General features: G+C 41.5%; 1 protein-coding gene and 1 long non-coding RNA gene across 4 annotated transcripts in view; one reads left to right on the top strand and one right to left on the bottom strand.

The window, feature by feature from the left end:
- LOC119495824 (adhesion G protein-coupled receptor A3) overlaps positions 1-13,566 on the bottom strand; it is a 192,898-nt gene that overhangs the window by 105,108 nt on the left and 74,224 nt on the right. The gene's annotated exons all lie outside the window — the stretch shown is intronic.
- On the top strand, positions 11,090-13,403 carry LOC119495825. The gene is made up of 2 exons (XR_005208573.1): positions 11,090-11,640; positions 13,203-13,403. It is a non-coding gene; the product is annotated as an uncharacterized LOC119495825 (long non-coding RNA).

Below are 13,566 nucleotides of genomic sequence, written 5' to 3'. Positions count from 1 at the left end.
GATTCTCCGTTCACCGTGGAAGTTTGCGAATAAAACACAGTTTTCTTCCTGAATGGTGATTGGACGAGCCATCTGTCAATCAAACTCTTGCTGAGGCTAGTCGGGAGAAGAGCGAAAACTTCGCCTTCAGTGTCTTTGCTCTTCTTTCAATGAGGAAATAATCTCCAGTGCTGATATACTGTAACTGATGCTATTGCAGCATTAATGCTAACCTCTTTAGAAGCCGCCATTATCACACACCTAAACCACGCCCGTAGCTGCAGTATAGCTCCTCACAGGACACTGATTGTTTGGTGTTCTGGCTTGCCAGATAAAAATGCATTACTTGAAGCCTGCCAACATAGATTTTTGTATGACATGTGATCCAGCGATTCTCACGTAACCTTGTGACATTGCGAGAATCCAGCTGCCATGCAAGGTAAGGTAGTAGCTATAGACGACCCAAAACTTCTCAACTCTCATTTTCCTTCAGAAAAAGAAACTTTCAGATTTACATGGCATTTGGATTCTAGCTGTCACATCAACAGATGTTCGGCGTCAGTTTTCAGGGATGCTGAGTTTTAACAGGATGTGTTTGTGTGCATCCTGTGAGGACGCATATCATCATCAAGTCAACACATTCGGGTGTTAATTCTCGCATTTTTCTGCACGCCTGTCATACACTACTGGCCTCAACCTGCAGGGCAACCTGCTCTTACAGCATCCTCTATTAATTTACCTCTAATTACCCCACGTAGCGAAGGATGAGAGGATGAGAGGATGAAAGCAGCTTGCAACAAACCGAGAAACACAATGAAAGGGGGAGTGTGTGTGTGTGTGTGTGTGCGTGTGTGTGTGAGACAGGGAGAAGAGGAGACGGATTGCAAAGGACTCCCTGCTGCTGCATCCTGGTTTTAGGAGGAGGCGCCTACTGTAGGACATAAAGGAGGGCAGAGGGAGAGAAAGGAGGATAGAAACGGGAGTCAATTGAGCTGTGATTTGTAGACCAGAAGCAAAGGTGGAAGATAAAGCAGGACGGGCCAGATTAACTGGCGCATGGGAGGCAAACTCAGCCAGTTGGCTCAGCATTTGCTGCTTTTAGCCACATGAACAGAGCCAGAGAAGAAGGATGAGGGCAGGAGGAGGGAGAGAAGGGAGTGAGAGGAATAGTTGAAATCAGTCTGTTTGTTTGGATTTGTGTGTTTTGCACTATTGTGATGGTAGTTTATAAAATAATTAGGGCTGTCAAAGTTAATGCGATAACGCGTTAATGCAAATTTGTTTTAACACATTAAAGAAATCGATATTTCGGAGGGCTCGGTTGTAACGATAGACTGAAGATACTGGTATCATGTAAAACTAGTAAACCTAATGAATCCATTGGTACCAACCACGTCATAGTAGCTCGTCGCGAAGGAGGCTAAATCCCGCTCCAAACTTGTGCTCAAATTTGGTGAGGAAAAACTGTAATGGACAAAGGGGTCCCTTGACCTCTGACCTCAAGATATGTGAATGAAAATGGGTTCTATGGATACCCACGAGTCTTCCCTTTACAGACATGCCCCAGTTTGTCATGTTATGATTTGAGCATATTGTTTTATGCTAAATACAGTACCTGTGAGAGTTTCTGGAATATATTTATCATTGTTTTGTGTTGCTAATTGATTTTCAGTAATAAATATATACCTACATTTGCAAAAAGCCGCATATTTGCCCACTCAAATGTTGATAAGAATATTAAATACTTAACAAATCTCCCTTTAAGGTACATTTTGAACAGATAGAAAACGTGCGATTAATTTGCGATTAATTTGCAATTAATCCTGATTAACTATGGACAATCCTGCAATTAAATATTTTAATCAATTGACAGCCTTAAAATAATATGTATTAAAGGCAGAATAGTGTGTGTAGGAGCAATAGTTCTGTAATGTTCTACATGTTCTAGCATCTAATGCATTAGAGATTTAACGCTATTATTAGCGCTACTTGTTCTTTAACCTATGCGCCATTTGAATCTCATGTAAAAACATAATTTAAGTAACATTCAGCATTTACAGTATTCATTTGAATGTGTGTGTTTGAGAGATAATGATACAGGGAAAAACGGCAAGAGATCAAACAACTGTGTGAATATGAAATGCGGGAGGGTTGTAACTAGATTGGAAAATGCCAATGCTGAAACATGCTTTATTATTACTGGGGCGAGGGGTCAAATAAGTGCCAATGAGAGGCCAGCGGATGATGAATGCCATCCGACTGTAGTGGTGGAGGAAGGCCATAATGACCTAATGTCATGTCAAACTGGAGCCACAGTTAACTGGCTTCAGAGCTGAAATGTCAGCAGCTGTCACAGACATTGACAAAGTAATTTAAACTGCTAGTCAGGAGATGTAATATTAATATGTATCTAGATAAAGTTTGCTCAGCACACACAGGATTTTTCAGCAAATTCTCGCCTCAAATTTGGAGTGACACACATAAACAGCTGGCAGCTGCCCAGTGCAACAGGCTTTCGATGCTGGCCGGTCTTCTAGTGCTGGCTTCATTTGTTATTTAGGGAGGAAAGATGTTGCTCATTCACTTTCAGAGTTACACTGGGACATGAACCATATTGCTGCTGTTGGCAGAAAAGCTTTGTATCAACAAAATCGACATCCACTTTCCAGGAAAACAGGCTTGTTTTTTAGCACTGCAAATAATCAAATTTCAATCTGCATAATAAACTCCAGGGTTTCAGAAGGCAGAGGATTTCTCAAGCCATAGACGGCCATGTAATCCTGCAAGTGAAGTTAAAACATGAAACAGAATAGTTAGGGGTGGGCCATGTGATAGTACATGTCGTATTATATCACATACCGGTTTTACAATATACCGTTGTGAGACATGGTAGACAAGAGACAACAGTTGGAGAAATAAGTGGCGTGCTCTAAAAAGAGAAAAGTAGACAGCGAAAACAGAGCTTTTTTTTTTATCTAGAATGGACTCTTACATGTTCATTCTTCCCCTAGGCAGGTCAAAACCTGTATGTCTCATATGTTCAGAGACCGTGGCGATTATTAAAAGCCGTAACTCCTTTTTTGAAGTGGAGGCTGGCATCTTCCGTCACCTTTTCTGACCTCAACGTGTACAAACTCGCTTTGGCGCTTCACTTCTTCCGCTCTCTCGAGGCTCTTTCCCTGTTCCCTGCTTCCCTCCAGACACAAAAACATACATGCTCACACGTCACACACACTCACCCAGGACTGTCTGTGTGTCTGTGGGAGGAGATGCTGGCAGCTTGAAACAAATAACAATTCATATTTATACTCGATGTTGCAGATAGACATTTACTACATCCCGCGTAGAACAAGCCGCAATACATCGAGTTTATTCAATATATCGCCCATCCCTAATGCCGACAATTTATATCCCCATCATTACCGTGATTATTGTCATTTACAGATATATATAAATATATATATATATATATGCTCTCCGTGGCCTTCACCAACCTGTGCAAATGTACAGTAGCACTGAAATGAAAGCTGATATTACATCCCAAGTTTTTCATTCCTACCACCTGCTTTGATTTGTGAAATCAGAACCTAAATACCTCTCCTGTCAGTTTTCAAAACAGTTTTAAAAATGCATTTCCAAAGTTGAAGTTTTCCATTTCATATATTACTCTGTGAAACTCCTCTGACGCTGTTATGAGTGATGCAGGTTTACAGTGCGGCTACGGGCAGGAAAATCTTTACCATACTCCCTTTGACATGATTACAGAAGACTCTATTAAGATGCAGATACAATATATAATTGAAAATGACCCATTTTTCAAAGGATTATTTTTTCCTGAAGCGGTGGGCAGGCCGGAGCTGTCGTTTTCTACAGTTAGCTGTCAGGACGTAGCTGGCGGAGAATATGGTACAGCTCGCCTGATAAGACTGTGGCACGCCGCGGAGAAAATGAGATCTGGGCTAAATGTATGAGAAAAAAAAAGGCCTGTCAGTGATGAGCAAATGCCTCCATGCATCTCCTCGGTGTGGTGGAGAGTGAGAAAGCACATTGTTGTGCAGCAGTAAAAGCATTGGACAGCTGAGAGGCTTGGTAAGTACTGCACTCAGAGTGTCCTGCATGATTCAACAAAACGTTTGATGAAATAAACTGGAGAAATTGGGCGTAAAGGAAAGTGAAGGTGTGGGTGCTCCGTCGTCAGAAGTGACCTGGTTGCTCTTGTGGTAGATTGTCAGAAAAGATGGGGATGGGACGAATGAATCACTTGAGTCCAGCAGCACACTTTCTACACAGGAAGTAAAGGATCAACTCCTCTGCTCCTCTACAAAAGGGAAATAAATCTCTGTCTCTCATTCAGTGGAAATGGACAGAAGTCCCTAAGGCCCGGCTGATCTCCAGCCATTGATAGGACAAATTTCCTTTCTCATTCTCCTGCTCCTTTAGTCTCTCCATCTCACTTCTCACTCTCTAGTTCCTGGATGTGTCCACCTGTCTGTCTCCAGTCCTTCATTTGTCACTTTTTTGCTCTATCGCATCCTTTCTCGCTCTTTTTCAATTCCAGTTCTCTTTTTGTCTCCCGCCCTCCTCCTCTTCCTCCTCCTCCTCCTCCTCCTCCTCTCAACTGCCTTCCTCTCTTATGATGTGTTTAGCATTCAAGGCCTCTCACTGCTGCATCACAGGCCTGTTTGTTTCACCGAGCTGCAAAAGGGAGGAAAAAAAAAAAGATGCGATTCCTCAGGGACGGAGTCAAATTTCTATATGCCTCCTCACTGTGGAGCATTATGCATCTGCATGGATGTGCAGCCACACACATATATAAATGCTTAATATTCACATCTTTGCATACACAACGTGACGCAAGCACGCATATATGAATATTTTCACCTATAAAGACACACACATGCGCTTCCAGATTCATACACCCACCCACGCACTGGAGAGGGTACAACACACCCACTGTTCATTATGAAGCATAACATGAACTAATAAAACCTTAATACCCATCCAATGTTAATGCCCGTTGCCATCTGACTTTGACACTTAACAGCAGTTCAACACCCATGCTATTAACCTCCGGTCGTTTGCATGTCAAATACGGAGGGAAGATTTCCTCAATCCGTGCCCCCTCCACACAGAGACGCAGGTCAACGAGCTAATGAACAGTCCTTGCACCGTTCGTGTTGGAGTTAAGTACTTTAAATCCGCCATAGCTTATTAGAGAGCTGTATACAATGCATCCCTAACATATTCCAATTAGAAGCAAATTACGAAGATATTAAGCATTCGCATTCGTAAAGCGCCATGTTTACTGTATCGGGTACAAACTGGGTCATATTTGCCTGTGCTGACACGGAGGATTCGTTTACTGTGCTCCAACCCCTCGGCTCTACTCTGCTGCAACAGTATCCCCTGATGGAGTCTTAACCTGGAGGGCGGCTGACGCATACACACATCCAAACACACCCTCACACCAAAAAAAGCACAAACACATCCACATATACCCCCCTAAAAAAACAAAAACAAACACCCCCGCAGAGCCGGGTGGCTGTAATTAAAAAGCAGTGGCGCTCTGTGGAGCAGAGAGAGGCTATCTGAGGAGAGAGGGAGGTGGGAATACTCCACCCGTTCAGCCTAAAGGCTTCCACTAATTACCTGTCAATGACAAAGAAGAGGGAGATCTAAAGTGGTAAATATTGTCCCAAACTGTCATCCTCAATGAACCATACACTCTGCTATTCAGATCATGGATAATGCCCACTGACTTGGGAAATAGGATAAGATGCCATATGTTTGTGTAATTTAGGCATAATTAGTTCCGAATCTCTTCCAAACAAAGTGACACTGTGCTATTAGACAGTGCGATGCAAACTAAAAGGTCAGCCGGCAGATATCAGCCGTAATCAGGCAAGAGGCTGAGAAGATGTCGATGCTTTTTTCAAAAGCTCATTTTAATTGCAGATTTAAAGATTTTGTTTTGGGATGTGAAGCAGACAAATTTGTCGATGTATAAAAGTGTTCATTTAAAATATGTTGATTGAGTTTATGACTGATGTATGTCAATGGGCTCAAAGCCAGCTGACAAATAACTACATGTCGGGAACCCACTGCGAGACAAACCTGAGGGGTCAGGAGATGATTTTGATTAGGGCTGTTAAGTTAAGTTAAGTAAAGTTAATGCGATAATAATGCATTAAGGTAACTTCGTTTTAACGCCAGTAATTTCTTTAACGCATTAACGCAATCAATCTTTCTGAGGTTGTAGCGGGCTCAGTTTTAAAGATCCTGGAATCAGATGAAACTAGTAAAACCTAAAGGAATCCGTTGTTACCAACCATGTCATACTCGCTTGTTGCAAAGGAGGTTGAATAACGCTCCAAACTTACGCTAAATTTTGGCGAGGAAAAATTGGCATGGCCATTTTCAAAGGGGTCCCTTGACCTCTGACCTCAAGATATGTGAATGAAAATGGGTTCTATTGGTACCCACGAGTCTCCCCTTTACAGACATGCCCACTTTATAATAATCACATGCAGTTTGAGGCAAGTCATAGTCAAGTCAGCACACTGACACACTGACAGCTGTTGTTGCCTGTTGGGCTGCAGTTTGCCATGTTATGATTTGAGCATATTTTTGTTAAGTGCAGTACCTGTGAGGGTTTCTGGACAATATTTGAAAAAAACTTGGAGGGTATTATCTTGCTCATACCATGGTCACTTGGCAACGCAATCCTATATCTAATCAAATTAAAACTGTTAACGGACTAATTTCACTATTTTTATCTCACTTTTCTGTTGCAGATATCATGAGATATAGTCCCTGTACCTCAGAATTCCTGCCGCTTTGCATTAGGAACCAATGTGTGCTATTTTGAATACTCGAATAAAACTCTTCCAATTGCACCATAAATACCCCGTGACAACTGTCAATCACCTAAATATACACAACCTCGCGTTGAAAACCTCACCTAACCTGACCTCTTTTCAGCTCAAGAAAGCAGAACGCTTCAAGTGTCACAATTTCTATCTGTGCCAAAAATTTGTTCACGAATTCTTGCAGATAGTGTTCATATTTATATTATATATTTGAAGCAAGAGTCTCAAAGCCAACTTTTTACTGAGTGTGAAGACGGAGAAGACATATGTTTTTTTGATGGAAACGTTCAATAAGCATTCGCTATGTCAGATTTTTCCCTACCAATTAGGATTTAAGCAGACCTTTGAAAATAGTATGTGACAGATAAGAATGTGGTCTGCGATCAAATGCAACTAAGTGACTCAATGACTTTAGAAAAAAACGTGTGTTCATTTGCATATGCTACACTTGTGCAAAGTTGTAATATTAATATGTGAGTAAGATACTCGACACACAGAGATGTGAAAGTCAAATTCTAGCGGGAATCTGATAAACTAAAGATACCTCTTGTATTTTAAGAGGTTATAAAACGTACAAATGTCAAGTATGACACTAATTGCCCCAACTGGTTCACTAAACCCGGTTAAATGCAAAATCAGGTCAGCATTTGAATACTCAAACAGATATTTATTGAACAACAAACTGACACTGATTGCTTTCTTTGTCGATCTATACACAGAAAAGCCGCTTGGTGTTGTGTGATCAGCAACACTCAATGAGAAAATCTACAAGGTCGATAGACAAGTCTCCTTTTTTAATTAATGTGTGTCCTACATACAGACGGAAAATTATGTTTATAGGCATGTTAGCGGCGAGGCTCTCTAGGGAAATGTCCAGACTGAAATATTCCAACAAATATCTGCTGAATTGCTGGAATTTGGCACACACATCCATCCTTATGACTTTAGCGATTCCCCGACTCTTTATCTAGTTCCACCGGCCGGTCAAAGTTTTCACATATACCATGAAATATCTCAACATCTACTTGATGGATTGACACAACATTTTGCACAGACATTCATGGTCCTTAGAGGATGAATCCTAATGACTTTGATGACAACCTGACTTTTGAAATTTGCGGTTTTGAGTGAAATGTCTCAACAACCATTGGATGGATTTCTATGAAATTGGTTCAGATGTTAATTATGCCCTCAGGAGGAATCGCAATAATGTTGTGATCTCTTCACTTTTCATCTAGCGCCATCATCAGGTCAAAATTAGAAACTTTACTTTACTATCAAAACTAAAGACATTCCTATCAGCCACAGCTGTACTTTGTGTTTAGTGCTAATTAGCTCATATTAATGCTAACACACCAAACTAAGACGGGAAACATGGTTAAATATGCTACCCGCTAAACATCAGCATGTTAACATAGTCACTGTGAGCATGTTAGCATACTGAGATTAGCATTTAATTTCAGTAAGAAGGTGCCTAAAACAGTCTTAAAGGGACTGTTTGTAAGTTTTTAAGCATATAAATGTACCGGGTCGGGACACATGCGCGCTCGCTAGTGGCCGCTGTCTCTGCTCCTCTGCCTGCTTGCCTTCATTAACACAGCGCGTGCGTTCTCGCTGTCTCGCTCCACCTCTAGACGTGAACGCGCGCTCACTACAGACTGCAGACGAGTTAGTTTAGCTCTGAGAATATCTAGTGAATGCACAGTGGACGTTTGTGCAGAAATAAATGCTGCAGCTCCTCCAGACCAACAGAGGTTTTTCCGTGTCTTGTGAAGTGACGGGGCTCCGCAATGAGTAACGTTATCGCCTCCGACCGGTGCCGGTGTCTTCCTCCGGCTGCGGTCGGGGCGATAATGTTTCTCTTCCTGCTTCAGCACCGGCACCGACCCGCTTTTGCTAAAGCAGGAAGAGTCAACACTTGTATCAGCATTGATTCATGGATATGAGTATATTATAGTATTATAATATAGAGTGATATTGTGGTTTTAGCTGACGTGTGTCGCCTCACTGTTTTGAGCGATGATCGTTCAGGTATATTTAGAGCGAGCAAGCGCGAGCCCGACGCTGACTTTCGTTGACTTAACGGCCACAGGTGTCGCTGTTAACAAGCAATTCTGAAAGTTACAAATAGTCCCTTTAAAGGTGCTAAATGTGAGATTGGGAGCATATCTATTGCCTCCTCATGGCTCTCAACATGGCGACGGCTGAGCAGATGGCTTGTAGCTAACGTTGTTAACAGTAAAAATGAAGGCACTAATGACAGACCTAACGGCGTTATTTTGGGTGGGAACCGGAGGGCGGGTGCTTCGCTTCCGTAACGGTGCTGTTGGTCCCGACGGCGTTATCAATTGTAACCGCCGTATGAGAGCAGTGCAGAGCAGTAAACAAAGCAAGGAGAAGCTCGGATTACAACACACACAGAGGGAGAGCGACATCCTCTGCTCAGGTTGACATTAATCCTGTATACTGTATCTTTACACAGCAAATAGTTGTTTGCTGATATATTAATGCTCTGAATATCCCATAGAACACCTTTAAAGAGATGCCAGTCTTGTTTTTAAATAACCAATCATCTGCCTAAGAGTGCCTTTTGTCACATAACTACATTTGACCTGCACCTACAGAGCGAAGCTGACCGCACAACTGTTCCTCCAACAACAGATTGCTTGAGTAAATTCAAAAATGTGTTTCTAAGGAGGAACATCTATGCTGCTTCAGGGGGTCTAGAGATAAAAGACCTGGGATTTCTTCTGTGGTATTTTAGTGTTTGTTTGATGGCTGACAGAGAGTGACAAAGAAACACTGAGAGAAAGAGGAGGAGATGACACACACAGTCCAGACGGGACTCGTTACATCAGACAACAGGGATGCTCATGACACTCGTGCGATTTATGGATTCTATTAAAGTTTCTCCCTTTTTTACATACATATATATATATATACAAGTACAACAGGGACATTATGATGTACTATTTCATTATCAATTAAATAATTCATGTTAAACCTAGGAAGAGAACTACAAAAAAAAGAGAAAAAGATCCAGTGAAGATTCCTCTTTCTTTCTTTTCTCCTCTATAATAATCTATATCCTCTATAAATTGTATCTGTGAAAATACAGAAAATCAATCAGTAGACAAATATTTTTGCAAGAGAGTGCATTACGTAAGGTGCTCATGTTGTGAGGCTGAGTTTTATTACGCCACTTCTTGGCAAGGTGTTGGCACAGCAGGGCCATATGCTGTGTGTCTTAGTCCAGTTGGACCCAAACGGCTCTAAACGGTGCTGAGCTTCTGCCAGAGTGAGACAGAGAGCGGATCGCTCAGCCATTCACTCAGTTACACGAGGATGGAGGGAGCAGCCTGGAAAAGGAGCCGAGTTTATGGGCAAGTCTGCGGGTTTTTAGGAGCTGGCCTATTAATCACTTTTAAAGCCCTTCTTAAAAAGTTTGTGTGCCACTGTTCTAGTTAATGACACTCAGACTCCCCACTGTTGTTGGCAAAGACAGTGGAAGCCAATGAAGATGTGAATGTCAGCGTCACACAAGCTCATATGAGCTTTACTTACATCCTGATTTACTGTATATGCAATTCAATGACAATTTACAATCTGAAAATTAACTTATATGTTGATATTAGGGCTGTCAACCAATTAAAATATTTAATCGTGATTAACTGCATGATTGTCAACAGTTAATCGCAATTAATCGAAAATGAATCACACAATTTGTATCTATTTGAAATGTACCTTAAAGGGAGATTTGTCAAGTTTTTCCTCGCCAAAATTTAGCGCAAGTTTGGAGCATTATTTAGCGTCCTGCGCATCATAGTTCATACCAATGGATATTTCGTTCTTCTAGTTTCATATGATGCCAGTATCTTCACTCTAGCTTCATAACTGAGCCCCCTACAACCTCCGAAAGATTGGATAGCGACCGGGCCCGTCTAATTTTTAAGAGATTAATTAAAAATCGCAAGTTGCGTTAATGTGTTAAAGCAATTAATGGCGTTAAAACGACTTTGACATCCCTAGTCAATATATTCTTTGGCTAACAACATGATAACCAACATTTTTTAAAAAAGAATCATGATTATGTGAAAACTGAGCATCCAACTAGGATTTTTCCCCAGCTTCTTTTCTGCCTGTTTGTATCTCTGTAGTTTCTCCTTTGCTCAATAACAAGCGGCGGTGCTGTGTGTCTATTGCAGCCTTCACAGTTGTGCTGTTAAACTGAGCAGCGTTAGACAGGCTGACTGATGAGTCATAGGGGAGCGTCTGTCTGTGTGTGTGTCTGTGCATTATGTGTATTTATTTCTGTGCTGATATACCAAATGTATTGAGTTTGCACTCTGAACACACATGCCGCCTCCCTGGTGGGAGAAATGATGGCTACTTTCACACAACACGCCTTCAGTCTCAATTCAGATTGGCTGCTCATGTCATTTTAACCCCAGAGGATCAGATATGATATCTCCTACTACATCTATACTTCAGTCGAACACATGGTGGTTTGGGTTTTAAATTGGATGCATCTTTTTTTACAGGCTGGTTGGTGTATAAGCTTTCCTTCATCCGCCAACTTAACACCGGCTTAGGCAGCTTGCTGTGAGACCCACAATTATGAGATTTGTCTCAGCTGAATGATGTGCGGTTTACTTATTGTCATGGCAACACTTACACTTGATGCTTTGAGCATTCAAATATAAGATAGGAAAAAATGTGAGTTGAGACACCTTCAGCTGCAGTTTCAACACTGCTGTAAAGCAACAGGACCAACTCATTAAGATGGTGAAAGGTAGGTAGCAACCAAGGAGGAATTTCCTGTTAGTGAAAGATCCTGAAAACTTTGCAATCCTGACTTACTTTACAAATAGTTTGTAAGAAAGAAGCAGAAAACCTTAACTTAAATTATGGCAAGATCAGCAGCAAGAGTTCAATAAATGTGCATTAAATGTTGATTAAAGGGATCCACTTCTTTAGTCAAAAACCCAGTGTTAATTAAAGAATCAACATTTAACAAACTAGTGCAGTGCCCAGTCGGCTGATTGCTTGGCTCCCGGCATTGCTGTTTTGCAGCGTTGCTGGGGGGCGAGCCCGTTTGGAACGCGCTGTCGAGAACCGCTCTTCGCTCCTTGACTCAAGGGAAGTGAAGAAGTAGTTATGTTGTAATGCAACACGCACGTGTCAATTTCTACTCCAGTCTTTTCAAAATAAACTTCAGTCTTCACAAGAAACAACTTGGTTAGAGTTAGGCAACAAAACAACTTTAGGGAAAAAGATCGTGGTTTGGGTTGAAATAACTCCTGAAGTGGCGTAACATAAGTACGGAAGTTATGTGAGAAATAAATCAACGTTTACATCTGGTTTCACACGGGGGTATGAACACCGGTCTCCTGGGCGAAAGTCTGGTGATTTTTTGACACACCTGTCCACCCCGACCTCCTCCCGACGCTGCGTTTGTCGTTCTTTATACTTCCTGGTTCACAATTACGTGGATTATATACAAATTGATTTTGTGGGATATATACATGTACGAATTACAGTGCATTACTTTTCATAGGTATAGCTACAAACGGTGTATGAGAACAGCCTGTGTAACGCATCCAGCAGCAAAAGTGATCTGCAGTCAATGAGCCGCGGTTAAAATGCTTGACTCTTCGCTTGTTTATTCAAACTACTATTGAACATGTCGGGTGTCCAAATTGATTCCTTGGGTCTCCAGCAATACAAACAGCAAGTCTGAAGTAGATCTAATGAGTGTTTCTCCAGATATACAAATAACGCACAGACAGACAGACAGAGATTCCTTGCTTTATAGTTAGATACAATTAAAAATCCGATATAGATTATCCTTTAAAACAAAGCACCGCTGGTAATTCCATTTATCATGCAGGCTGTAGCCTAAAGAATAAATCAGGGAATGCTCTAAGCTTCTCCTAATAATATTGCATTTAACTGCTGTGTGGCGCAGCTTGAGCCAGATGCTCACCGCTCAGTTGACTCTTGACTTCTGCATTATGCAATTAAAATTGATTGTTCATTTCATTTCAGCACATTGCGCCCACACCCATATTGTTTAACCTCTTGATTTGCTTAGTGCAGGGTAATAATATAAAATTAATAATAAGTAAATTAGTTGTCTTGTGTCTATGTGAAGCTTTGCAAAAGTTTAGAAAGATCTTCATGCTATTTACTTAGATTTGTATCCCTCTAGTCCCGCTTCCAACTCAATCAGCTGACTGAGGGCGTTCACACTTTTCAGTTCAGATTTTGCCACGACCTCTGTGAGCCAATCATCTTGTTGCTGTCAAATTGTAATACTGTTCCTTTCTCTGTTGCTTTTTGTTTTGGTTCCAGTGTCTGGTCGCTGCGACCCTCCTCCACCCTTCCACCTCTGGTTTTCGATGGGTTGTACACCGCTCTTTCACCACCACCTGTGTCTAGACTTTAATGTCATGACCATCTAACCACCAAAGACTCCTCACATATCCCTTTAACTTATCCTGTTGTGCACACTATGTCAAATAAACAATTGCAGTTTTGCAATTTTCAAATCCATTTGGCAAAGTATTCATGTTACCTTTGCGCCAAGAACACAGTAGGAACACACCTCCAGACCCCCCACCTAATCATTTTAAACTTCTCTCTGCTATAGCATCACCTGAACCAGCTGATGCTCAGCGCTGATCCAACAGTAGGGGCTGATGAGTTGCATCAGGTG

Source organism: Sebastes umbrosus, chromosome 10, assembly GCF_015220745.1.
Source record: "Sebastes umbrosus isolate fSebUmb1 chromosome 10, fSebUmb1.pri, whole genome shotgun sequence".
NCBI lineage: Eukaryota > Metazoa > Chordata > Actinopteri > Perciformes > Sebastidae > Sebastes > Sebastes umbrosus.
This window is presented reverse-complemented; position numbering and strand designations above follow the sequence as displayed.